At 37.1% G+C, this 27,307-nt stretch overlaps 1 protein-coding gene and 1 pseudogene across 1 annotated transcript in view; one reads left to right on the forward strand and one right to left on the reverse strand.

Annotated features, from left to right (window-relative positions):
• Positions 1–27,307, reverse strand: part of GALNTL6 (polypeptide N-acetylgalactosaminyltransferase like 6) — a 1,169,120-nt gene that overhangs the window by 685,096 nt on the left and 456,717 nt on the right. The window lies entirely within an intron of this gene.
• Positions 12,761–13,428, forward strand: LOC130846479 (3-keto-steroid reductase/17-beta-hydroxysteroid dehydrogenase 7-like; annotated as a pseudogene).

Raw genomic sequence — 27,307 nt, forward strand, 5'->3', positions numbered from 1 at the left:
CCTATAGAGGAACCAAAATAAGAATTATACCCAACTTCTCTTCAGAAGCCATGCAAGCAAGAAGAGAGTGGAGTTAAATAAAAAATTGAGAGAAAAAACCTTCCCACTTAGAACTATACCCTGTGAAACTAACTTTCAAAATTCAAGGAGAAAAAAAGGTCACCTCAAACAAACAAAAATTGAGGGAATTTGTCCTATTAGACCTGCCTTGTGAGAAATGTTTAAAAAAAAAAAGTTCTTAAAAAGAAGGAGATGATACTGGTCAGAAACTTGGATCTATATAAAGAAAGAGCATTGAAGAAAAAGGGAAGGTAAAATAAAAACTAACACCTTTTAATTTTTCTTATTCTTAATATAACAGTTTGTTCAACGTGTAATACCAACAATGTAATAGATTATATATGCTTATGTATATATTATTTCCATATATATTACATATATACACACATTCATGTATGCTTATGTATATATCATTTGTCCACATATACTTTATATACGTACACACACTCCTGTACGCTTATACAAAAGTGGAATGGATGACGGCAATGATATAAGAGATAGGAGGAAGGAATTAAAAATTAGGATGGTTTTGTTATCTTAAGGTACTCACACTACCTGTGAAAGGCTCTAGTGTTATCTGAAAGAAGACAGATTAGCTGTAAATGCATACTGCAAATTCCAGGGCAACAAATGAAAAAAAGTTAAAAAAAAAAGTATAACTGATGCTAAGAAGTAGAGAAAAATGAAATCATATAAAATGCTCAGTTTAAAGCACAAAAGACAGAAAAAAAGTGGAAGACAGACATGGAACAACAAACAAGGATGACAAATAGAAACAGTACTGACTAAGTTAGAGATTAATCAAAACTATATCAATAATCACTTTGAATGTCAATGGCCTAAATGCACCAATTTAAAGAGCTTGTCAGAGTGGATCAAAATAAAATCTGATTTAAGAATTTTTTCCATCGAGATTATTTTACTTTTTTTCATGGTTTCTTATTTACACATTTATAAATAAGCCCATTCCTACTCCACTATTATTTGTAAAATTCATTCATGACTTTTACTAACACTGTTTTATTCATTAAAAATTCTGAACCCTCTGGAATTTGTCCTGGTGTGAGAAGTGAGGAGACTATCACGTTTATTTTTAAACAAATACTTAGGTGTTGTAGGAATGACATTTAATGAATAATTTGTCATTTTCTTTCCTGCTTTAACATGCCACATACAAAAGTAAAAATAAAATTACTATACGATCCAGGAATCCCATTCCTGGGCATATATCCAGAGTAGATGAAAACTTTAATTTGAAAAGATAAGCACCCCAGTGTTCACTGCAGCTCTACTGATGACAGCCAAGACGTGGACGCAACCTAAGTGTCCATGGACAGAGGAATGGATAAAGAAGATGTGGTACATATATACTATGGAATACTACTTAGCTATAAAAAAGAATAAGATAAAGCCATTTGCAGCAATATGGATGGACCTAGAGATTATCACACTAAGTGAAGTATACTGTAAGTCAGAAAGAGGAAACCAAATATCATATGATAGCAATTGCATGTGGAATCTAAAATATGACACAAGGGAACTTATTTACAAAATGGAAACAGACTCATAGACATAGAGAACAGACATATAGTTACCAAAGGGGAAAGGTGGGGGGAGGGATATACTAGGAGTGTGGGATTAACAGAGACACACTACTATATATAAAATGGATAAACAATAAGGACCTAGTGTATAACACAGGGAACTACATTTAATATCTTGTAATAACCTATAATGGAAAAGAAGCTGAAAAATAATATACATAGTCCAGTAATTCCTCAAATAAAAGTGAAAGCATCTTTTTTTTTAAAACTTCTAGTTTCTGCCATAATGGCATTAACCTCAGTAGAGCCAGCAGTTAAGATCAGACAACTAGGGATTGATGAAGAATTATATGCTCAAGAAGCAGACTGAAAATCTCTCCATTTTCAAGGGAGAGAAACAAAAAATTTTTAAGTGTTTCACTTTTGGCATCCAGAAAAATTACTGAATCTTGCCTGACTTTCTGTTTTGATTTCTTTGGAGAAAATGTCACTTGCTTTTTCAACCCAAATGGTAAGTAAATAAATTAGTGAGAAATTTTGTTTGTATACCAACTAATTCCTGAGCATCCCCTATGTACAAAGTACTATGTTTAATAATTTTATACCTTTTTTGACTCAACACTGTGAAATAAACATAGTTTTACCTGTCTTACATGTAAGTAAACAAAAGAGACACTGGTATTTTCAATAAACATTGCCACAATCAGCCATTAGCCCTCTAATCTGGGGAAACTTTAAAAGATCTAAATCTCTCTCCCAGGAGTGGCCAAATTAGCTAGAAAGGTTCTTTTGATATTATATATTCTTTGGTGTGAACTGTATTTATAGACCATTCCATAAATCCTATTTAACAAAGAAAATCACAGTGCATAATAGCCTTCACTTTCTTTAACAAAATTTTATTTTTAAATTGAAATGCCCTAAGTGAAACATATGCATACACCTGAGGCTTCTTTTCCGTAATTTTTTGTAGATATTTTTAATGGTGAACTTTTAGATTCAGCCACTTTTAAGACTACAGATATGAAATGTTAAACCTACACATTCATTCAAACATCTGTCCATCAAAGGGAAATTCGTTTTCTTTGTATAACAATTTAGTCTTCAGATGATACATCTCTCGAGGCAAACCTTTTCCAATGAATGATGAATTCTCTAGAGTTATGAAAAAAAACTTGTGAGTCACCAATGAGGGCATACTAGATATTTCTTCATTGCCAGTTGCGAGAAAATGTTTTAAAATTTGATGTTCTTATGCACAGAGCCAGTAGTTTTTACTGCAAATGCTATCAACTCATCTAAAATGTTAACATGGAGGTCCTCAGGGTCTATGACATCTCACGTGGTTTGACATTTCTTTTGTAAAACAACAAAACAAAGCAAATAGCTCCAAACAAACAAAAAACATATGTTGAAAAATGACATTATTCAAAGGTCTTTAGTGTAATTGTCAGTCTACAGATTAACCTATTTATCACTTAAAAAATTCTAATGCATCTTACAGTTATCACTGTAAATTCAGTCATTTCCTTCAAATATAAAAAAATAGTGTATTATCTGCTGTGTTTAGAATAGAATAAAAGGTACAGTGAGGTATTTTAAAGAATATAAACATTTACTACTATATATAAATATACAGGTATTAAGCAGGAAGTTTCTAAGTCTTACAGTATGTCTCTGATCCTACGTTATTCAAAGCATAGAGAAGGAAATTTGGTTAAATTCTCATAATGCACCTGTATTCATCCTCCAGATTAAGTGACATTTTATTTGGTCTGATGTCATAGATTGGTATGACTATCATTTTTTAATTGTTTATTGATTATCTACAATAGGCACCTCTGGGTAGGAAAAGTGAAAATATGTATAGTACGATCCCAGGTCTTTAAAAGCTAGAAATATATTCTGATTAGGAACTATAGACTGAACGTTTGTGTCCCTGCAAAACTCAGATGTTGAATCCTAATTCCCGATGGGAGAGCATCTGGAGGTGGGGACTTTGGGAGGTGATTAGGCATGAGAGATTAGGACTCAGAAATGGGATTACTGCCCTTGTAGAAGGGACCACAGAGACCTTTGCATTTCCCACCAAGTGAGGACACAGTGAGGAGACACAAACAGGTCTTCCAATCTATGAACCAGGAAGTGGGTCTCACCAGACACTGAATTTGTTAGTGCCTTGGTCTTGGACTTGCCAGGCTCCAGAACTGTGAGAAAAAAGATTTCTGCTGTTTATAAGCCACCCAGGCATTTTATTATAGCAGCCCAGATGGACTAAGACAGGACAACCCTGTAAAAAGACTGTTATGAAAAGGACATGGATCTGTGGAATCTAGAAAAATGGTACAGATTAATGTATTTGCAAAGCAGAAAGAGAGACAGATGTAGAAAACAAAGGTATGGACACAAGAGGGGAATGGGGGTTGGGGGGGTGAACTGGGAAATTGGGATTGACATATATACACTATCATGTATAAAATAGATAACTAATGAGAACCTACTGTATAGCACAGGGAACTGTACTCAATGATCTGTGGTGACCTAAATGGGAAGGAAATCCAAAAAGGAGGAGATACAGGCATATGTATAGCTGATTCGCTTTGCTGTACAGCAGAAACTGAGAGAACACTGTAAAGCAACTACACTCCAATAAAAAAAAAAAAGGAAATGGAGTATTTGTGGACTGGACAATAAACCCAGTAAGAGTTTCAAAATTATGGCAAACAGGAACTTTGTATGGCTTAGAAACTCCAACTAGTAAAAGTGAGTTTCCAGCTCAAACTTGAAGGAGAGTTGCAAGATTAGCATTGCCTTCAAAGGTCGGGGGATAGTGCATAAGAAAAAACTTAGGTGAATGAACTTGTACAGATAAGAATTTTGAAACATGCTATTTAAAACATAATTAATAAACCTATCTTAGTAGATCAAGGTCTCATAAAACGGTATATTGAAAGAGAAAGCAGGTTTTCATCAGAGGAAAACAATTCCAGTGATGGACAGTGTAAGGTATTTAAACTTCTCCTTAGAAATAACTGAGTATAAGAATAACATAAGGAAATTCATGTTTTAACATTTGTTCTGAAGTTTCTTGAAGATTAACAGTTGAAACACTCAAGAATCTGTATAGTCAGGCCTTTGCTCAAATACAATTGTCTTGGAGAGATTTCTCATAAACAACCCATTTTAAATCAGGATACACAGCACTCCACGCCCTCTCTATTTCCCAAATCTGCTTTTATTTTTACTATATATTGCTTGCTAGTCTACATTTATATTTTTACCTGTTAATTAGCAATCTCCCCATTGCGACAGAAGCTTCATGAAAGCAGGGCCTTTCTTCCATGCCCCCAAATATCCCCAGAACCTAGAAGACTTCTTGCCACAGAACAGAAAACTCAATAAATATCTTCTGAGCAGTATACAAATAAGGAAGAGATAGGATTTGGGTTTGTTACCCAATGGAAATAAAGATACTCATTTATTCAAAACCACATATTAAGCAACTACTCTGAGAGAGGGCAGGGGATTCAATGATGAGCATCGGTTATTACCTTTGATATCATGTTGAAGAGAAGAAAGGAAAAACAGAGCATTGTGATTAACATAGAAATGTGATGATCTATGAGGTCCTTGAAGGATGGACTAGGTCTTGATATCTGTGGGTCAGGAGGTCTTAGCACAGTACTGATACATGGCTTGCCCCCCAGAGTTCCTATGAGATGAATAAATGGGAAATGAATGAATGCACTTAATTAAGTAACACAGGAAGAGGACAGAGAGTGTCTCTCAGTGATGTGGGACCTTCCATCAGACGTAAGGAAGGCATCGGGTAAGCAGGTGTGGTTCAGAGAGCTGAAAGTGAAAAGTGTGATTAGGAATTCCAACTTTGGTTTGGTGTGATACCATAGAACACTTGTCTTTCTCTGTCTGACTTATTTTGCTTAGCATGTACAACATGTTACCCTTCACTCATAAGGAAGAAGGAAACCCTTCTATTTGTGACAACATGGATGGACCTTGAGGGCATTATATTAAAAAAAATTGAAAACTCCAGGCCCACATGGATTCCCTGATGAATTTTTCCAAACATCCAAGTGAGAAACAGTACCATTTTGACACAGATATTTAGGATACCAGCATAAGTTTGATATCAAAACCAGGTAAGGGCATTACAGGAAAGGAATAGATCAGATCTATGTCTGTCAGGAGTATAGATTAAAAATCCTTAACAAAAAATTAGCGAAACAAATCCACCAATATTTTTAAAGACAGTATATCATGACCAAGTGGGATTTATTCCAGAAATGTAACATTGACTTAGCATTCAAAATCAATCGGTATAATTCACATTGAAGAATAGGTTATATTATTATCTCAATATTTGCAAAAAAATCATTTGATAAAAGTCAATAATAATGGAAATTTTCAGTAACCTAGGAATAAAAGGGAATTCTTAAAAAACATAACAAAGGGTATCTGAAATAACAATGTGGGAAATACCATACAGCACTGGTGAAATAGTGAACACTTGCCCCGAGTTTGGAGGCACAACAATGATGTCAAGTGTTGCTACCTCTACTCAGTCCATGACCTTGATCCTATCTAACTGGGCCAATCCAGTGAAATAAGTCATGAAGAAGAAATAAAAGCTGTAAAAATTGTAAAGAAAGAATAAAAGCAATTTTTTAATTCCCCAGCCAGGGATTGAACACGTGACCCTGCACTGGGAGCACGAAGTCTTAACCACTGTACTGCCGGGGAAGTCCCTAAACAAATTTAAGTGCCATGAATGTGTACAAAAAACCAACAAAATTCAAAAACTATGAAAATTAATGTTAATTTGTCAAGGTTTTCACTGATAAAAGTCAATATAGAATCAACTCTCTGGGTACTAACAACAAATTTGAAATAAAAATTTTAAAGTAACTTTTCAAATAGCATGAAAATACCAACTATTAAGGAATAAACCTAACATAATATGTACAAGGCTGCTCTTCGCACTGAAAATATAAGAAACATTACTGTAAGAAGTTAATGAGTAACTAAATCACTGGAATGATATATCATGATCTTGGATTGGAAGAGGTATTTTTAAGTTGTTAGTTCTCCAGGCACAGATCATGTGTCTATAATATAATCTAATTTAAAGGCTGGGAATGCTTCCTTGTTGGTGGGGTGTTAGTGTGTGTGTGATGGGGGTGTTGCGTGCAGTGAGAAGAGGAGGTGAATGAAACGTATTTGGAAATGCAAAATACCTAGAATACTCACCACAATATTAAAGAAGAAGCACACAGCTCCTTCATAGAGCATGAAAACTAATACACATTTGGTTACAGGAGAAACCAATACTAATTTGGTTACATAAAAACAATAATGTAATCATGTACTAATAACCATTCATTATTGGCAATTATATTACATCTCCATTGTCTGATTATGAGAACTTCATTTTTAAAAAGAACATTTGTCTAATACGTCTAACATCTAGAAATATGGGGGGGGTTTGCATTAAAAACCTTACATAGGCTTTGATTTAGCCTATAAGGTGTTAAATAGCAAGAAGTATTTATATTCACTCTGAGCACAGATCTCTAAAGTGGAGGTAGAATCTACGTGCATGAATTGATGTTGTTGATAAGAATTTGCTGTGAAAGAAATTAAGAATTGTCTATGTTTAAAATAGACATGTTTGTATAGAAATCTTAGCATTCTATCAGTTTTCAGCTTTAATGTGGGCTTGTGTAGTTATTCTTCAAATTATCATAAAAAGCTTCACTGTCTCCTGACAACACAGGAGAAATCACGTTAAGAAATATTTTGCCTCCACATCCCAATCATTTTGAAAGCTTATTTAGTTTTGTTCATCACTGGTGCGTATGGGTTCTACTTATATACTTAAAAATACAACATTTTCTTAATCATTAAGGACTAATGACAAAAAGTGTTTTTTAAGTATTGTTCAAAAAGTATCTGTAATTTACCTACAATAGGATTTCTGCATTCTATCTCTCGCCCTTATCCTCACTCCAGGATGAGTCAAATGTGTCTGACTTGGTCTGTTAGCATCTTCCTTTACGTTAAAATCACAAACTGTAAGAGTGTCATGGCTGGGACATTTTTACCCCTTCTAAAAAAGTAAGGCAACACAATCACAAAGCATCCCTTATGTCATTTGAAGCATACAGAGAAGAAGCTGAGATCAAACCATCAAAGAGAGTGGAAAAAAAATCCAAGAAAATAGAGAGGCCACTGGTAAAGAGGCAAATTAGAATGAAAGCAGCAAAAGAAAGAAAGATTAACAAAGAAAACACTAAATGAAGGTAAGAGTTGGGGGGTAGACTCTTTTCAATAAATGCACTCCTTGCAATAAAGGAAAAAAAGTCTGGTTAACAAAATCATAGTTAACTTTATCATCTGTTACTACTAACACTGTGTATAGCCTAAGACAACTGAAATTATATTATACTGTATAATAAGGAAAACATAGAGGCTATGATCCTAAATAAATTCAAAAAATTATTTTAGTTAAATATTAACGGGGATCCTGAAATGATCTTGGCTTTTAGATTGAGTGATAAATATATGTATAGGTCAGATTTAAAACAGTTTCTACATAACAACAGCACCTTAATTTTGATTATGAATGACAACAAATGCCTTATAGAGCATATGCTATTTATGACAAAATTTTACATGATGCTGAGGAAGAAGTGAAATCTTATTCAACAGATTATAAAGGAAGCTAGATGCATGACAAGAGATGAAAAAATGAAAAATGATGATACTTGCTATAATCATAAAAATAAAAACACCACTGATATCACATCCTCAGTCAAGGGAGTGGTGGAGGGTGAGGTGACTTTGAATATTGAAAGGACAAAAGGAGGCAACTCATCAAAGTCCACACTAAGGACTGTATGTAATATGTAAGTCTTCCATTAAAGATGAGTGGGATTTACATGTCTATGGAACCAGAAAATACTTCCAAACTGCTCGCTGAAGTATAAATGTCTCTCTCATGTCTGTAGTAATAGAATGAAAAATTATCAGTGGTCCATGTCTCATATACTTCTGATTGTTCCAACAAACGTAGCATACAGAGGGAATAGACACCCGAATTACGCAAATAATAATTTTAGCGATGTTGTTGAGTGAAGAGATTTTAATAGAATGTTGAACTGCATTAGATTTACAGTAATTTCTTAAAGAGTAAGTTCACATCATTAATATCAGAAGTGTCTATATTTTAAATTAACCAGATAGCTTCCCTATCTTTATACTAAAATTTTCTACTGTTCTTCATGTATATTTTATTGTATTTTCTTCATTTAATTAGGTACTGGTTAACTACATCTAGGTAACCAGCTGTATTACCATAAAGAGAATAAACAATTCTCATCCTGCCCACACACTTCCTGAATGTGACCTGGTCAGGCTCAGTTCTAATTCCATGCCTTACTCAAGGAATTGTCCTTATCTGATTGAATCATCCTGGAAGTGATACCTCAAGACTGGTTTTCAAGAAATTGTGGTTTTCAACACTATGACCATCGGTAAAATATTTCCATGCAAGTTTAGCTTATTCTTCAGGAAACCTAGTAAGTCATTCTTTTCCTAAGACTTCCAATAAATTTGACTTCAATAACCTCCTTTTTTTCTGCTTAAGGAACAGACTTGTTTTCAAATGTCAGGGAATTTTTTTTTCCTTTGAACTGTAACGTGTAAGTTCCTTTTCTGAAAAATCATAAATAATGAGATCTCTTTAAAATTGCATTTTTTCCTTTCTTCAATAGGGTTTATATGAAATACATCAGTACCTGAGTAAACAGATAGGTATAATGATTGTGGGGGATATTGTGTCCATTAAAAAACTATACACTAAGTATTCGTTTGTAAAAATCAAAGAGCTAATAATTATATTAATCAGAATTTGCATTTGTACAAATGAATCCCAGCAGATAACTTTGTGAACCACCATTCTAAAAATTTTAGGGTTTGTTTTATATATGTTATAATAGATTTTAAATGAGTTTAAATATGATTATTTTTAATGTAATTATCTTTTCAATTTATTTTTTGAATTTTTACTTTAACTTCTCATGAAATGCCATTGAGAATATGATTTTATTAGAATTTTTGGGCATTTGTATTTTATAGATTTAGATGGGGCTGATGGAAGAAAAATATACACCAAGTTCATATTTTGGGGTGAAATAAGTGTGATGTGGCCTGAAAACTTATACATACGTAATTTCTTAGTTCTCACTAATGGCCTCATTTTTTAGGCTCTGTAGAAAATTACTACATACATCTTAGAGATAAATATTTCAAAGTGTAACATTCCCATTGAATTTAATAACTGGGAGAACTAGTACTACATATCAGGACAAAAAAAAAAGAGCTAACTTGTCTTTAATAATCTGGTTCATCCAGATGTCATCCATTTGTCATCACTCTTACAATTATAATACGAAATTAGGGTTTTTTCCAAATCTTTAAGCATTATAAACAAAGAATCCATTTGTAATTTACAAAGTATCAAAAGAATTGGTATTTCTGTTTCTATCCCTCTGTTTATAAAATACATTATGTCCCATATTTTCTCTCAAGAAATGTTCATTTCTTCATATTTAAAACGGAAATTTTATCTTTCAGGATTACTGTTATATTTTTATGAAAAAACATATTAAAAAACTGAAAGCAGTAAAGATTTCTTAATATAAAGGAGATGTGATATTCTTACGGCTATCAGCTCTATATGTTAGTAGCAATTGAAAATCCTGGAATTTTCGGGCAGGTTTATTTTCTGAATGTTTTGAATAACTCACTAAAACCCATTACTCCATTCATTGTTGGGGAGGGGAGTGGACACTGTTCTAGTTTCAGCTTTACCATTTATTAATAAGATGCTCTCCTCCCCCACCACTTCTCCTTCTTTTCCCATATCTCTTCTCTGTCTTTCTTCTTCTGGTTCTTGCTTACTTTATTTTTATCTGAATGTTATGTCTTAGTTTTAAACTTTAATTCATAATGTTTGTTGAGAAAAACATGAGTCTCTCTGCTAGTATTTTCTTGAGGATTTTTGCATCTAAATTCATCAGTGATATTGGTCTGTAACTTTCTTTTTTTGTAGTATCTTTGTCTGGTTTTGGTATCAGGGTGATCGTGGCTTCATAGAATGAGTTTGGGAGTGTTCCTTTGAAATTTTTTGAAAGAGTTTGAGAAGGATGGATGTTAGCTCGTCTCTAAATGCTTGATAAAATTCACCTGTGAATCCATCTGGTCCTGGACTTATGTTTGTTGGAAGGTTTTTAATCACAGTTTCAATTTCATTCCTTGTGATTGGTCTGTTCATATTTTCTGTCTTCCTGATTCAGTCTTGGAAGGTTATACCTTTCTGAGAATCTGTCCATTTCATCCAGGTTGTCCATTTTATTGGCATATACTTGCTTGTAGTAGTCTCTTATGGTGCCTTTTATTTCTGCCATGTCCATTGTAACTTCTCCTATTTCATTTCTAATTTTATTGATTTGAGTCCTCTCCCTCTTTTTCTTGATGAGTCTTGCTAGAGGTTTATCAATTTTATTTATCTTCTCAAAGAACCAGCTTTTACTTTTATTGATTTTTGCTCTTGTTTTCTTAGTTTCTATTTCATTTATTTCTGCTCTGATCTTTATGATTTCTCTCCTACTAACTTTGAGTTTTGTTTGCTCTTCTTTCTCTAGTTTCTTGAAGTGTAAGATTAGATTGCTTATTTGGCATTTTTCTTGTTTCTTGAGGTAGGATTGTATCACTATAAACTTCTCTCTTAGAAATGCTTTGCTGCAACCCATGGGTTTTGGATCGTTGTGTTTTCATTGTCATTTGTCTCCAGGCATTTTTTAATTTCCTCTTTGATTTCTTCAGTGATCTCTTGGTTATTCAGTAGCATATTGTTTAGCCTCCATGTGTTTCTGTTTCTTACCGTTTTTTTCCTGTAATTGATTTCTAATCTCATAGCATTGTGGTCGGAAAAGATGCTTGATACGATTTCAATTTTCTTGAATTTACCAAGGCTTGATTTATGACCCAAAATGTGATCTATCCTGGAGAATGTTCCATGTGCACTTGAGAAGAACGTGTAATCTGCTGTTTTTGGAAGTAATGTCCTATAGATATCTACTAAATCAAGCTGATTTATTGTGTCATTTAAAGCTCATGTTTCCTTATTAATTTTCAGTCTGGATGATCTGTCCATTGGTGTAAGTGGGGTGTTAAATTCCCCCACTGTGATTGTGTTCCTGTCGATTTCCTCTTTCATAGTTGTTAGCATGTGCCTTATGTATTGAGGTGCTCCTATATTGGGTGCATATATATTTATAATAGTTGTCTCCTCTTCTTGGATTGATCCCTTGATCATTATGTAGTGTCCTTTCTTGTCTCTTATAACATTTTTTATCTTAAAGTCTGTTTTATATGATATGAGTATTGCTACTCCAGCTTTTTTTTTGATTTTCATTTGCATGGAATATCTTTTTCCATCCCCTTTCAGTCTGTATGTGTCCCCAGGTCTGAGGTGGGTCTCTTGTAGACAGCATATATATGGGTCTTGTTTTTGTATCCATTCAGTCAGTCTGTGTCTTTTGGTTGGAGCATTTAGTCCATTTACATTGAAGGTAATTATTGATATGTATGTTCCTATTACCAATTTCTTAATTGTTTTGGTTTTGTTTTTGTAGGTCCTTTTCTTCTCTTATGTTTCCCGCTTAGGGAAGTTCCTTTAGTATTTGTTGTGGGGCTGGTTTGGTGGTGCTGAATTCTCTTAGCTGTTGCTTGTCCATAAAGCTTTTAATTTCTCTCTTGAATCTGAATGAGAAACTTGTTGGGTAGAGTATTCTTGGTTGTAGTTTCTTCCCTTTTATCACTTTAAATACATTGTGCCACTCCCTTCTAGCTTGCAGAGTATCTGCTGAGAAATCAGCTGTTAACCTTACGGGAGTTCTCTTGTATGTTATTTGTTGTTTTTCCCTTGTTGCTTTTAATAGCTTTTCTCTGTCTTTAATTTTTGTCAATTTGACTACTATATGTCTTGGCGTGTTTCTCCTTGGGTTTATCCTGCCTGGGACTCTCTGCGCTTCCTGGACTTGGGTAGCTATTTCCTTTCCCACGGTAGGGAAGTTTTCAACTGTAATCTCTTTCAATATTTTCTCGGGCAACAGGAGAATACTCCTGTTGCACGATGACAGTCCATCTCAGCTCATCTGGACATCATCCAGCAATGCAATGAAGTCTAATTTCAGCCTTGAGGACATCCAGCATAGCAAAGGCCAGGAGACCTACAGCTCTTCCAAATATGCCATTGACCTTCTGAGTGTGGCTTTGAATAGGAACTTCAACTAGTGGGGTCTGTACTCCAGTGTTGCGTGTCCAGGCACAATGCTGACCAATTTGACATATGGAATTCTGCCTCCCTTTGTGTGGACGTTGATCATACCCATCATACGGCTGTTCCGCTTTTTTGCAAATGCTTTCACATTGACACCATACAATGGAACAGAAGCACTGGTCTGGCTCTTCCACCAAAAGCCTGAGTCTCTCAATCCTCTAGTGAAATATCTGAGCGCCACCACTGGCTTTGGAAACAATTACGTAGTGTCCAAAAAGATGGATCTAGATGAAGACACCGCTGAAAAATTTTACCAAAACTTACTGGAACTGGAAAAGCATATTAGGGTCACCTTTCAAAACACTGATAACCAGAGCTGAAAATGATGCTCTCTGAAACCTTTCATGCCTTCTGTGGATTCTGGAGCACAAGGGTTTCTACTGAGTTGGGTGCCGTGCACTCAGGGGAAAATGTGAGCTCTAATTGTCTCTTCGTTTCAGAATCACCTCTGTGACTGGGCACGTGTGTGTACACATGAGAAAGAGACTGATAAAGTATCATATATTCTTAAGAATGATGTCACATCAAAATTGTGCTAGAGTCACTCAACCGAGTATCTGTTTATTTGTTCTGCCAACTGGAGCCCAAGCTGGACTTCATGGGATGAGGTGTAGACTTGAATAATCATGACATACATACACACACTAGTTCTCCTTTTCACCAGCAGGAGGAAGTACTGCCCATTCTCTGAGTGGCAATCTTAGCCTTGTTCCTTTCCTTGTGAGTAGTTTTTCTAGGTCTTGTACCTTATTTCTTCCTCTACATGCTGCTTTTACCAATCCTAATACAGGTGCCTGTATAATTAATCATAGTAACAAGTGTATATGTGTTTAGGCCACTTGGATTATTCTTTGCTTATTTTAAAAATGTCTTTCATTGATATTGAGTTATTCCATGTTAATAGTGGGCCTGAGCTTTAACACAATTTGCAAATTTGTTTATTACTGACCAACTCGTTTTCATGACATATTTTAGTGGATGTAATCTTGCAGCAAAAATGATTTACTCAAATTGTTTCAATGAAATTTTCCAATTGAATTATTACTGGTGGAATGTCTCCTGGTATCAGTAATGGTCAAAAGTGGTTAGGACTTAGTTTGCATGATATGAAGACAAAATGCTAAAACGCTTACATGTTTCAAAAAACACCTGGAATGTAACAGAGTAACACTTTGAATGAGTTAATGTGAAAAATTATAAGTAAATATATTTCTATACATTTTAAAGTATGGATTTTTGGTTATACTTTCTCTGTTGCTAAAGATATTTTAAATAACATTAAACATATGTGAAAATGAGGGCCGAACACTCCACTGTCTTCAAGATAGAAGGATGAAACTGGAGAGCTGAGAGCAGAGCTGGTTTTTGCTCTTCTGTTCACTCACTGTTAATTGGGAAGAAGCACTTTAATCATGGATCTCAAACTCTTCATTTGTGGAGTAATTATCTTTCTGCTTCCCCCGTTCATGGGTATGAAGTGAGCATTAAATGCAATAATATATGTGAATGAATAAAGAGCATTTTTTGAGGAAAAAAAATATTTTCTCGGGTCCTTTCTCTCTCTCTTCTCCTTCTGGGACCCCTATAATGCAAATGTTTGTGTGTTTAACATTGTCCCAGATGTCTCTTAGGCTGTCTTCATTTCTTTTCATTCTTTTTTCTTTATTCTTTTCTGCATCAGTGATTTTCACCATTCTGTCAAAAGGGTCATACACTATGATCAAGTGGGATTTATCCCTGGAATGCAAGGATTTTTCAATATACACAAATCAATCAATGTGATACACCATATTAACGAACTGAAGGATAAAAACCACATGATCATCTCAATAGATGCAGAGAAAGCTTTTCACAAAACTCAACACCCATTTATGGTAAAAACTCTCCAGAAGGTGGGCATAGAGGGAACCCACCTCAACTTAATAAAGGCCATATAAGACAAACCCAGAGCAAACATCATTCTCAATGGTGAGAAACTGAAAGCATGCCCTCTAAGATCAGGAACAAGACAAGGATGTCCACTCTCACCACTACTATTCAACATAGTTTTGGAAGTCCTTGCCACAGCAATCAGAGAAGCAATAAAAGGAATCCAAATTGGAAAAGAAGAAGTAAAACTGTCACTGTTTGCAGATGACATGATACTATACATAGAAAATTCTAAAGATGCCACCAGAAAACTACTTGAACTAATCAATGAAATTGGTAATTTGTAGTATACAAAACTAACACAGAGAAATCTCTTGCATTTCTATACACTAACAATGAAAGATCAGAAAGAGAAATTAAGGAAACAATCCCATTCACCATGGCAACAAAAAGAATAAAATACCTAGGAATAAACCTAACTAAGGAGGTAAAAGACCTGTACTCAGAAAACTATAAGACGCTAATGAAAGAAATCAAAGACGATACAAACAGACGGAGAGACATACCATGTTCTTGGATTGGAAGAATCAACCTTGTGAAAATGACTATACTACCCAAAGTGATCTACAGATTCAAAGCAATCCCTATCAAATTACCAATAGCATTTTTCACAGAACTAGAATAAAAAATACTAAAATTTGTATGTAGACATAAAAAAACCCCAAATAGCTAAGCAATCTTTAGGGAAAAAAATCGAGCTGGAGGAATCAGACTCCCTGACTTTAGGCTATACTATAAAGCTACAGTAATCAATTGGTACTGGCACAAAAACAGAAATATAGATCAATGGAACAGGATAGAAAGCCCAGAGATAAACTATGGTCAACTAATCCATGACAAAGGAGGCAAGGATATACAGTGGAGAAAAGGCAGTCTCTTCAATAAGTGGTGCTGGGAAAATTGGACAGCTACATGTAAAAGAATGAAATTGGAACACTCCCTAACACCATACACCAAAATAAACTCCAGATGGATTAAAGATCTAAATGTAAGGCCAGACACTATAAAACTCCTAGAGGAAAACATAGGCAGAACACTCTCTGACATAAATCACAGCAAGATCTTTTTTCACCCACCTCCTGGAGTAATGGAAATAAAAAAAATAAATAAATAAGTGGGACCTAATGAAACTTCAAAGCTTCTGCACAGCAAAGGAAACTATAAGCAAGATGAAAAGACAACCCTCAGAATGGGAGAAAATATTTGCCAACAAGTCAACAGATAAAGGGTTAGTCTCCAAAATATATAAACAATTCATGCAGCTCAATGTCAAAAAAACAAACAACCCAATCAAAAAATGGGCAGATGACCTAAACAGACATTTCTCCAAAGAAGACATATTGGTGGCCAAGAGGCACATGAAAAGCTAATCAACATCACTAATTATTAGAGAAATGCAAATCAAAACTACAATGAGTTGTCAACTCATACCTGTTAGAATGGGCATCATCAGAAAGTGGAGAAAAGGGAACCCTCTTGTTCTGCTGATGGGAATGTAAATTGATACAGCCACTATGGAGAACAGTATGGCGCTTCCTTGCAAAACTGAAAATAGAGTTACCATATGAGCCAGCAATCCCACTGCTGGGTATATACGCAGAGAGCACCATAATTCAAAAAGACACATGCACTCCAATATTCACTGCATTACTATTTACAATAGCAGGACATGGAAGCAAACTAAATTCCCATCAACAGATGAATGGATAAAGAAGATGTGGTACATATCATAATAGAATAATACTCAGCTGCAAAAAGGAAAGAAATTGGGACATTTGTAGAGACATGGATGGACCTAGAGACTGCCATACAGAGTGAAGTGAGTCAGAAAGAGAAAAACAAATATCGTATATTAACACATATATGTGGAATATAGAAAAATGGTACAAATCAACTGGTTTTCAAGGCAGAAATAGAGACCCAGATGTAGAGAACAAACATATGGACACCAAGTAGGGAAAGTGGGGGGGGGAAGGGGTTGGGGGTGTTGCTAGGGAATGATTTGGGAGATTGGGATTGCCATATATACACTACTAATAAGAAAAAAATATTAAATTGTTCACTTTAAATATATGCAGTTTATTGTATGTGAAAAAAAAGAATAACATGAATCTCTCTCTTCTTTTTCCTCTATGCTACAGCATCTGCTTTCAACAAAATCTCTCTCTCACACACACACAGCATGCATATGTTACTATTTCCCATTCACTTTTTTTTTTTTTTTTAGTTTGTATTGTAATACGGTTGATTTACCATGTTGTGTTAGTTTCAGGTGTACAGCAAAGTGATTCAGTTATATACATGTATCTATTCTTTTTCAGATTATTCTGTATTGGTTATTACAGAATATTGAGTATTGGATGTCACAATTTGGAGCTGGATGACAAATATCTGGGTTCTGAGATTTACATCCAACTTTTCCTCCTACAAATCTGTGTAATTTAGGTGGGATCTTTCACATTTTCACCCTCAGTGGCCTCATTTACAAAGATAAGAGGTGTGGCTAAATAGTTTTATTCTATTGTACACCACTAAAGCATTCAGTGATTTGTTTTTAAGTCATCACACATCACCAGACATTTCATTCAGTTTTAAAGCTGGATGTGCAAATATTACTTGTAGCTTGAGTACTTTGCAATAATAATTATTGCTTGAAAGCAGTTATCAATAATCTCATAGAAAAAAATATGTAACTTAGTCATACAGCCAATATTTTAGAAGAAATGGGGTTTCATTGTGGAGGAAGGGCAATGAGATCTTTATGGGCAGACGGAGGGGCTGGTGAGACTCAACAGACACTTGTTGCCTGACTGATTAAAACAGAAAATATAACTAATGCTAAGAAGGCAAGGACAAACTAGATTAAAATGTACCAAGTTCATTAACACAATTGTCCACAAAAGGATGTAGACTGTTGTTTTTCCGTTATCAAAATCCACAGAAAATAGAGTGACACTCATCACATACTGCGTTACAATGACATTATTGTATGATGCAATACACATTAAATGTTTCCTTATAAAAGTTACAATCCATAGTGTTTCAACTAAAATTGTCCTATTCCTTACTCTCAGTGGAACTCATTAAATTCACTCTTCCCAGGCCTGCAGAGTTTCCAAGTCATGGAAATAATCTAGATGTCCATTAACAGATGAATGGATAAAGATATGGTACATACACACAATGGAATATTACTCAGCCATAAAAAGGAATAAAAATGGGTCATTTGTAGAGATACAGATGGACCTAGAGTTTGTCACATGGAGTGAAGTAAGTCAAAAAGAGAAAAACAAATATCGTATATTAACGCATATATGTGGAATCTAGAAAAATGGTACAGATGAACCTATTTCCAGGGCAGGAATAGGGATGCAGATGTAGAGAATGGATGTGTGGACACAGAGGGGGTAGGGGAGGGTTGGATGGATTGGGAGATTACGTTTGACATAAATACACTACTATGTGTAAAATAGAGAGCTAGTGGGAACCTGCTGCATAGCACAGGGAGCTCAGCTCAGTGCTCTGTGGTGATCTAGATGGGTGGGATCGGGGTGGGGGGGATGAGAGGGAGGTCCAAGAGGAAGGGTATATGTATGTATATGTGTGTGTGTGTGTGTGTGTGTGTGTAGCTGATTCACTTTATTGTACAGCAGAAACTAACACAACATTGTAAAGCAACTATACTCCAATTAAAAAAATTTACTCTCTCCAGTTAAAGCAAACTGATCCCAAAATAGAGATGAAAGAGTGGGTCCCTGGACCTTCAGTGGCAAGAATTTTCTTTCCCAAATAAGGCAGGAAAAAATAAGTAAGGATAATCCATTATAAAAAGCCAAATGGAGAAATGAAATTTGGGACAAAATAAGCTGAATTCTAGGAAAAGAATCCAATGCTGTCCTGGATGATTTAGATGAGAAGGCAAGGACTTCTTATCTAATAATAATAAATTATAAAAATGATAAGTTGTAAGATGACTGTCTGCTAACTGCAGAGGTGATAACAGAGAGGTCTGCAGAAGAAGTTAAGTCTCTTGACAAAAGTAGCTCAAGCATCATGGAAAGAAGGGACTCTTGTATCTTTCAGAAGAGTTGCTGAACCACATAACTACCTACTTTCTGAGCTTTGGTTGTGTAGAGGCTGGGGGAGTCTGACTTCATGGCTTTCAATTCTCTCTCACTTAATAACTCACGGCCAGAAGGGTGTCTTTGTCACACAAGCCTTTTTGAGACTAATTCTTTGCCAGGTGTGTCCCAATCTTAAGGGCTGTAACTTCTCGGGTCATTTTAAATGACAATCAGTTTTGAGGATGTTAAAAAAATACGTTTTGGAGACGTCATTCAATTTCATAATTATCACATAAGTTCTTTCTAAAACAATTATGGTCAATTAAGAAAAAATGTAGTGTGAGAAAAATACCTTTTTATTATGTCAGTTAGGAAGCTAAATTGTGCTAATTATCAGATAACACAGAATAGGAAAATAATAATTAAATCACCATGATCTTTTCAAATGTGAGGAGGAAATGATCCTTCAAAGAGAAACTCATTACAGAAGGTCACTTGGAGTGGAGTGAAGAGACAACTGAAGAATGATGATGAGAAGATGATCACCACCCCACTGCATGATGGGAGAACGAGTGCATCAAAGGACACAGCAAAACTCAGAGGACAGAAGTCTTAGCTTGTATTCACAGCACATCTTATTCTTTCATCAATCTAATTTTGATTTTCCACTTTTAACCAGTGGTTGAAAGAAAAAGCATCAAGAACAATAAAACCACGCACCTATGGAAGCATTCTTTTTTTCAGAGCAGGTTAAAATAAACATGGCAATAGTTTTACATAAATATGAGAATTGAAACATTCACGAAGGACAACCATGGGGCCATTACAAGATAGCTATAGCTTCTGCCTGGTAGAAGTCTTTAAGCTTCTACAAAGTTATTCCCCCTCAGATGGTGAACAGATAAAGAGAAAAATGCAAATAGGGATTGAAATTGGCTTTTAATTATTGTTGACAGAGTCTCTGAATTTTTATAGCTTCACCCATTATTGTTAGAGTGACTAATAACTTTTGTAGGAATTCTAGATCTCATTCAGCTAATCTTTGAATCACAACTTGCTGTCAAAAAAACACAAGCCTCTAAGAATGTTCTGACCAGAAGTTTTCATAAATTAATTCATTCAGCAAATATTGATTACAAGCCTGTTTGTGCTGGGAGCTGTAATAGGACACAGAAAACAGACCTAAAAACATACAGGGCAGCCCTCACGGAAACTATACAACCAGGGACACGGGTTAAGGTAAGGTGTCAGGTATTACGAAGATTCTACCTAACTTATTCTTCTGTTTCCTAATTATTTTTCCTTTTAAAAATGCAGTTCTCTCAAGCTTCATGATCATGAGGAAACGGCAGAATAATTCAGAATCTGGTTGTTCTCTTTTCTCACTTAGTTGACCTCATTTCTGGGCCCTGAGAGCAAAATCCACGTGCTCTTTTAAGATTGGAGCAGGAATTTCTACCCTGCCTGCAGGCTCAGGAATGCTGATCCTTCTGTTTCTTATAGGTGTTCATTCCCCAAAGTTCCAGAAGCTTCTACACACTTCTCAGCACTCACTGGCACCCTCAGGGGGTTCCACGTGCAGAGGGGCCTTCCTTCCATCTCCTAGCACACACTCGGAGACCCTTGTGGGTTTATTCAAGAGCAGCCACCACCCTACCTCTTCCAGGAAAAAGACTTAATCTAAGAACAAGCAGTAGAATAACTCAGCATTTAAGGTTTTGTAAGTACTTTCCCCTCTGTTACTGTACTAATTATTTCTTAGGTTAATAAGATGTCATTTTAACACTATGTGCCAAATTTGTTGTACATTATAATGTGTATGTGTATCTACAGATGTGGGTAGTGATATATAAAACACTATTTTGTAGATCTTCTCAGGCCACCAGTCATGTATTTGCTTAGTAAAAGGGTTTTAATTAAAGTCCAGGTTAGAAGTTTGGGAGCCCAAGTACTGTGGGCGTACAGTCAGCAAGCGGCTGTTAGCTGTGGTCAGTAGCCCTGGACTCGTGGGCTGGGGGACAGGGAGAGCTGAGCCAGTGTTCCGGATTCTGGCAGGTTTTCTTCCAAAGGGCGAGGTGACATTTACACCTCTGCCATTTTGCACTCAGAAAATGTAAGCTCTTCTTAATCAAAATAACAGAACAGAATGAGGTGTCCTCCAAACGTCATCACATGATCAGTTTGGGAATGACATACACACACCACCATATATAAAACAGATAACCAACAAGGACCGACTGTATAGCACAGGAGATCCTATTCAATATCTTGTAATAACTTATAGTGGAAAAACAATGTAAAAAAAGTATGTGTATATATATATATATATATATATATATAAATGTGTACCTGAATCACTTTGCTGTACACCTGAAAATACCATGACATTGTAAATCAACTATATTTCAATAAATTTTTTAAAAAAGAATATGCATTCTGATGTAAAAAGATGGAACAAAAAAAGCGAGATAAGCTTTATCTGAAGGCAATGGTGGGGCTAAAGAGAGGCTGCTCCACACCTGGTACCCTGAGCCCCAGGGCAGCCAGCCTGGTGGGGCCAAGGCTCTGCTGTGCAGCCAGTGTCTCCTGGATAAACTCAGTGACAGGCAGAAACAACCTGGGAGGATCTCCTGCCCAGTGCCCGGCCATTGCCCACCTCTGCAGGCTCTGGTACACCCACATACCTGGCCTCCATCCAACTTGCAGCTGAATCTGGTGAGGTCTGAGTGCTTAGAAATGCTTCTTATGATTGTCAAAGCCAATCCACCAAGCCCTCACATCCTTGGACAAATCAAAGTCTCTCGTATCCACTACTGAGTTCCCTCCCCTCTGGCACTCTCTACCCCTCTTCCATTCCGAATTATTCTTCTTATTGGGTCTCTCACATCATATTAAAATAATTCCCTACATCCTCATTCTCTTCACCACACCTTCAAAGGAAACCTGTTTGTCCCCTAAATATGCAGCTTTACTTATAGGTCTCAGAGGCAGACATTGATTTTCCTTTAAAGCGTTGGAAATCTCACGTCAGGGAGTGACCTTCCCACACCTTGTATATAATCTGCTACCACCCGTAAAATTTAGCTGTAAAACCCTATTCTTATCCTTACTGTGTCAGCTTTTGATTTTATCTTTATTTTCCCCTAATTCAATAGATATTTTCGCACACAACATAGAGTTGCTCTGCCTACAAAGTCCTATCATCATCTTTTGTGATTTCATTTTCTACCCAGAGAGCTCATCAAATGCACAGTTCTCTCCAAATGACCATCTTATCCTATCTCAGTCATATGGTCATGGTGACATGTTGGCACTGCCATGACCCCAAATGATTCCACCACTAAAATCACCAGAAAATACTCTCATCCTTCTAGTTTGCTCGTTTACTTATTCCACTTATACCTGTCTTTGCACCCCATTCAGACCCTCAGTCCACTGATATTCTTTTCTTCCTATTGTCCATCATTTGGACTAATATTTTCCCAAATTATTCTCTTGCAACCAAACTTCGATGGGTCCATTTATCTGCCTCCTTTTCCCCTCCGCCCTGACTGCTTATCAATGCTGCGAAAATCACATCCTACACCCTCTCCCAGCGTCTCGGGTGCAAAGCTGGTGGTCATTCTGGATCCCTCTTTCCCTTCACATTCCACGTGTAATTCACAAGACACTTGCATTGGCCCTATTTCCATTCTAATCCCCACATTTATTGCTACATCAACACAGCTGATGACCCTGTCCTGAGTAAGATTAAATTTCTTATTAACGCTAGCCTTATTAATGTGACTTAACTAAGCCAAAAGAAGCAGGGGTGGGGGGGTTGAGGAGCAGAATAGCATATGAGTTTTTGGAGGGTCTTTAAGAGCCAGTGCAGAATTTACTGTGTTCTCTGTTTTACCATGTCCACAGTGTCAAGATACAGGCTCTTATGTCAGCTCAAGTCCTAAAATATAGATGACATGGAGCAGAGCTGCTGCAGACCCAGGAGGGGCATTAAGAGGAGTGCACAAGTGAAGCATCTTTGCTGAAAACCACTGAGGTGTCTGGTGCTGTTTGCTCCACATCATAACTCATCCTTTCTGACACAATAAGCTGGTGAGGCCACGAGCATCTTTACTCTGGTCTCCCTGAATCTACTCTTGCTCCCTCGTGGCCTACCATCCGTCACCCAGGAGCTCGTGTGATCATATAAAGGCATAAATCAGCTCACACCAAGAGGAAGAGGTCTTACGACCTACCAATGACTTTCAATTATACTTCAAATCAAACCCAGATCACTACAATGGTACATCAGGCACTAGTTCGTAGACTCCAGCCTACTTCTGAGAGCTGCCCTGTGACCACAGCTGAGCCAAAGAGGGAGGAGAAAGACTCAGCTAACGAAAAGTCATGGGCCCTGTTTACCATGGCCCTCCCAAACCCCTTTTCCTCCCTATTAAAGGGTTTTCCTTCCCTTGCTGTGCGGGGACTTGCACACAGCTCACCATGGTGGCAGACCCCAAATTGCAATTCTCTGCTGATCGCAAATAAACCCATCTTTGCTGGAGAAATACCTGGCTGTCTATTTGTTTCAGGTCACCAGTATCATGGCTCCATGCTCCATATTTCAATTTCAAAGTTGCCTCCTTGAAGATGCCTCCCTCTACTAAACAGTCTTCTCTTTACCTTGTTCTCTTCATTGAATTGTCTTATAGTATTAGATTCTGAAAGTATCTTTCCTCCACTATAACATGAGCTCTGGAAGGGCAGGAATTCTGTTTGTCTTGAGTACTGCTGATCCTCCAATGTCTGGAAACATGCTCCACTCACACAGACACCCAGTAAAGATTTGTTGTCTGCTTACTGACAGACACAGGGACATTTCCACCAGCAACAAACGAGAGTGCCCATTTCTCCGCATGTATACCAGCATTTCACATTGTCAGTGATCTGGGTTTCCCAGAGCTAGTAGGTGTGCAGTGGTGTGAAGGTGTATAGCTTCTCACTGTTGTTAATTTGCATTTCAAAGCGTCTATTATTTTCCTTAAATCAGCACCTTTTTCCTCCTCCCCCGTTGTTTTACTGGAAGAGTTGCCTCTTATCATAGTTATAACTAATTTCTCCATCTAGTGTTTAAACTCCACCTCCTTTCCTGCCTTCTTAGGGCATCTGTCCTATTGCTTGTGTCACTGCCCATCACGCACCTCTTTTCTTGGTCTTTATTTCACTATTTCATCTTTCCCTTTGATATGCAGGCCTGATCAAATCTCATCTTAAAATTAGAAAAGGAGAGATGATCATACTAAGTGAAGTGAGTCAGAAGGAGAAAGACAAATATCCTATGCTATCACTTATATGTGGAATCTAAAATATGACACAAATGAACTTGTCTACGAAACAGAAACTGACTCACAGACGCAGAGAACAGGCTTGTGGTTGCCAAGGGGGAGGAGGGACGGTGTAGGAGGTCGGGATGAGCAGATGCAAACTAGTATATACAGGATGGATAAAACAATAAGGTCCTACTGTATAGCACAGGGAACTATATTCAATATCCTGTGATAAACCACAATGGAAAAGAATATGAAAAGAAGAATGTATATATATATGTACACACACATATATACATGTATAACTGAGTCACTGCTGCACAGTAGAAATTAACACATTGTAAATCAACCATACTTCGATAAAATTTTAAAAAATGTAAATTTAGAAAAGGATTCACCCTCCCTTGAGTTCTCCCACATCCTAAACCAACACCTGATCCCTCTCCTTCCACTTCTTTGCCGTGCACTCAGACCTGCACACACTGCTGCCTGGCTTGGACTTTGCACACCCACTGAGCCTGTCTGCACCGATGGGATGAACACTTATCCTCAGGCCTCCTCGTCTGGTGGATTCGCTTCGCTCCTCCTCTTGCTTTGACACTTGACCTATTTGAATTGACTCTTCTTTCTTAAAACTCACTTTTCTCTGTCCTTTTTAGAAGCCACGTTCTCTGGGCTTTCTTCCCGTTTCTTCAGCCATTCCTTCTTTTTCTCTTTGCCGGCTCACTCTCCTCTATCTGAATGTTGAAGTTTCTTCAGCTTCTGCCTGGATATTCTTCTCTTTTCTTCCTGCACATTCTTCCCAGGTCACCTGGTTCACTTTCATGCCTTTAATTACAATCTGTCAGCTTATGACAGTCAATACACTTCTTCTGTCCAGATTTCTCTCTTCAAACACTTACCAACTCTATGTGTATGTCTCGCAAATATCTCAAATTGAATGTCTGACCCAAACTTCCCAGGTAAAAGCATTTTCACGTCTGAACCACAGTGATAGCTTCTTAAATGGCCATCCTGAAGGTCCCCCACCACCACCACCACATTCCCTGGCCACCAGCCTGTTCCTTTCTTCATCCTGCCTTCTCCATTCCATTATTTTCTGAAAATACCATTCTGTGTTTGTCAGATCATATATCGAATTCTTCAGTCCTTTAATGACATTTCTCCAAAATCCTTAGGACAAAAATCTGAATTTTTTAACTTGGTCTATAGGGCTTTGAAGATTTGCTCTACTGGACTTCTTTTAATTCTTGGGAAGGCCCATGAGCTGTCTTAGCCTTTGCATCTATGCTTTCCTCTGCCTGGAAAAACATCCCTCGATCCTCTATCAAACAGCCCACTTGTTGGATCGACTCCTACATATTCTTGCATCCTCAGTTGAGATCCTTTTCTTCAGGGAACCACACTGCCTCTCTGTTTATGGGATCATCACACACAGTTAAGGACCCTGTTCACAACACTACGTATGCAGCACCTGCCTTAGGGTAGGTACTCAGTAAACGAATGAGTGTATCCATTTATAAAGATGTCAAAGAACATACCATTAGCTTACTTTTAAGGGTCAGACATTAGCTTATTTATTTTTAAATTGTTCTTCAGAATAGAAGATATGCTGAGCTTTTTGCATTTCTGTCAATAATCTCAAGGTGAACAGCCAAACATGAGATCTTTTTCCATGCAGGCACACAGGCCCTTTGAATTCCTTGCCTCAGGGAATCTAACAAACATAAGGGCAGGTGCTGCCTGATGTTTCTGTAACCGCTAAAGCTTCAGGACAGGGAAGAAAATACACTCCATTGAGGAGGAAGAGGAAGAAGAAGGGATGTCTGTGATCACAGCTCAAGGAAAGCGGGACAGATTTCCACCGAGATAAGAAAGAGGTCAGAGCTTGGCCTGTCCAGTGTGTGTCAGGGAAAAGACAAAGGTTCAGAGGATGCCAGGGCAAGGCAAATTCAGGGAAACTCTGAGAAAGCGGGGGCTCCCCACCGTCTCAAACAGCTCTACAATTTAGCGAGGCAGAGAATCTTCTAAGCCCTTGGACTTGAGAGACTTAAAAGATACTATTACTTTGAACCAAGGGCGCAACCAACAAGAGCATAGACAACAGAACAGGAGGACTTTGCAGAATGTTTTTATCTGCTTAAGACATCAGATTTTTTACTAGATTTTCAGTTCTACTTACGAAAGGGGAGGGGGGGCAGTAACTGTGACTGATATTCCTGTCAGTCTAGTGAGATAAGGATTAGGTATCAATTTAATTTATTTTAGGCAACAATATATATTTCATGAGTACCTTTATCTATAAACTAAGTTCAACACTTGTATACATTTTTCAGCTTTATCATCCATGCATTTACAATATGAAAAACTTCTCTAAATTCCTGTTCAAACTTGTAAGTACTACAAATATGTAGCAAAGAATTTTTCAGTAAGAAATACCCTCAACAGGTTGCCACAACTGAGGAAAGCGCTCAGCCATGAGACACAGAGGCAGCTCAGACCCAGGGCTACTTCTGAGCAGGGTGGGGGCAGTCATTACTGGCACTTACACAGAGTGTGTTGGAAGCAGTCTGTGTCTTTGACCGCAGTTGGACCACCACGCCCATGCCACACCCATGTTGAGTGCCCACACAAGACCCCTCTTGCTGCAGGCCTGCTTCCCTCTGGGGCAAGGATGCCAGTGCTGGGAGTAGGGAGAGCATACCCTTAGGGGGAACAGAGCCATTTCAGACCCAATCCTTAGGGCTTCTGCTCCAGCAACCTGAAACCTGCCTCCACCCCCAATATGGCACTGATTAGAGGGGATGCCCCAGCTTACATCTGTCTCCTAGCTCAGCCCCTGTATCTCCTGCCCCACCCCCTACCAAGGTGATAGCTGCTACATTTCCTCACCCTGAGGAAAGATGTGACTTGTGTTCACATCAAATGCAGCTCCCCAACAAAAGCCACTGGGCACACGGAGACTGTACAAAGATG

This window comes from Hippopotamus amphibius, chromosome 2, assembly GCF_030028045.1.
Source record: "Hippopotamus amphibius kiboko isolate mHipAmp2 chromosome 2, mHipAmp2.hap2, whole genome shotgun sequence".
Taxonomy (NCBI): Eukaryota; Metazoa; Chordata; class Mammalia; order Artiodactyla; family Hippopotamidae; genus Hippopotamus; species Hippopotamus amphibius.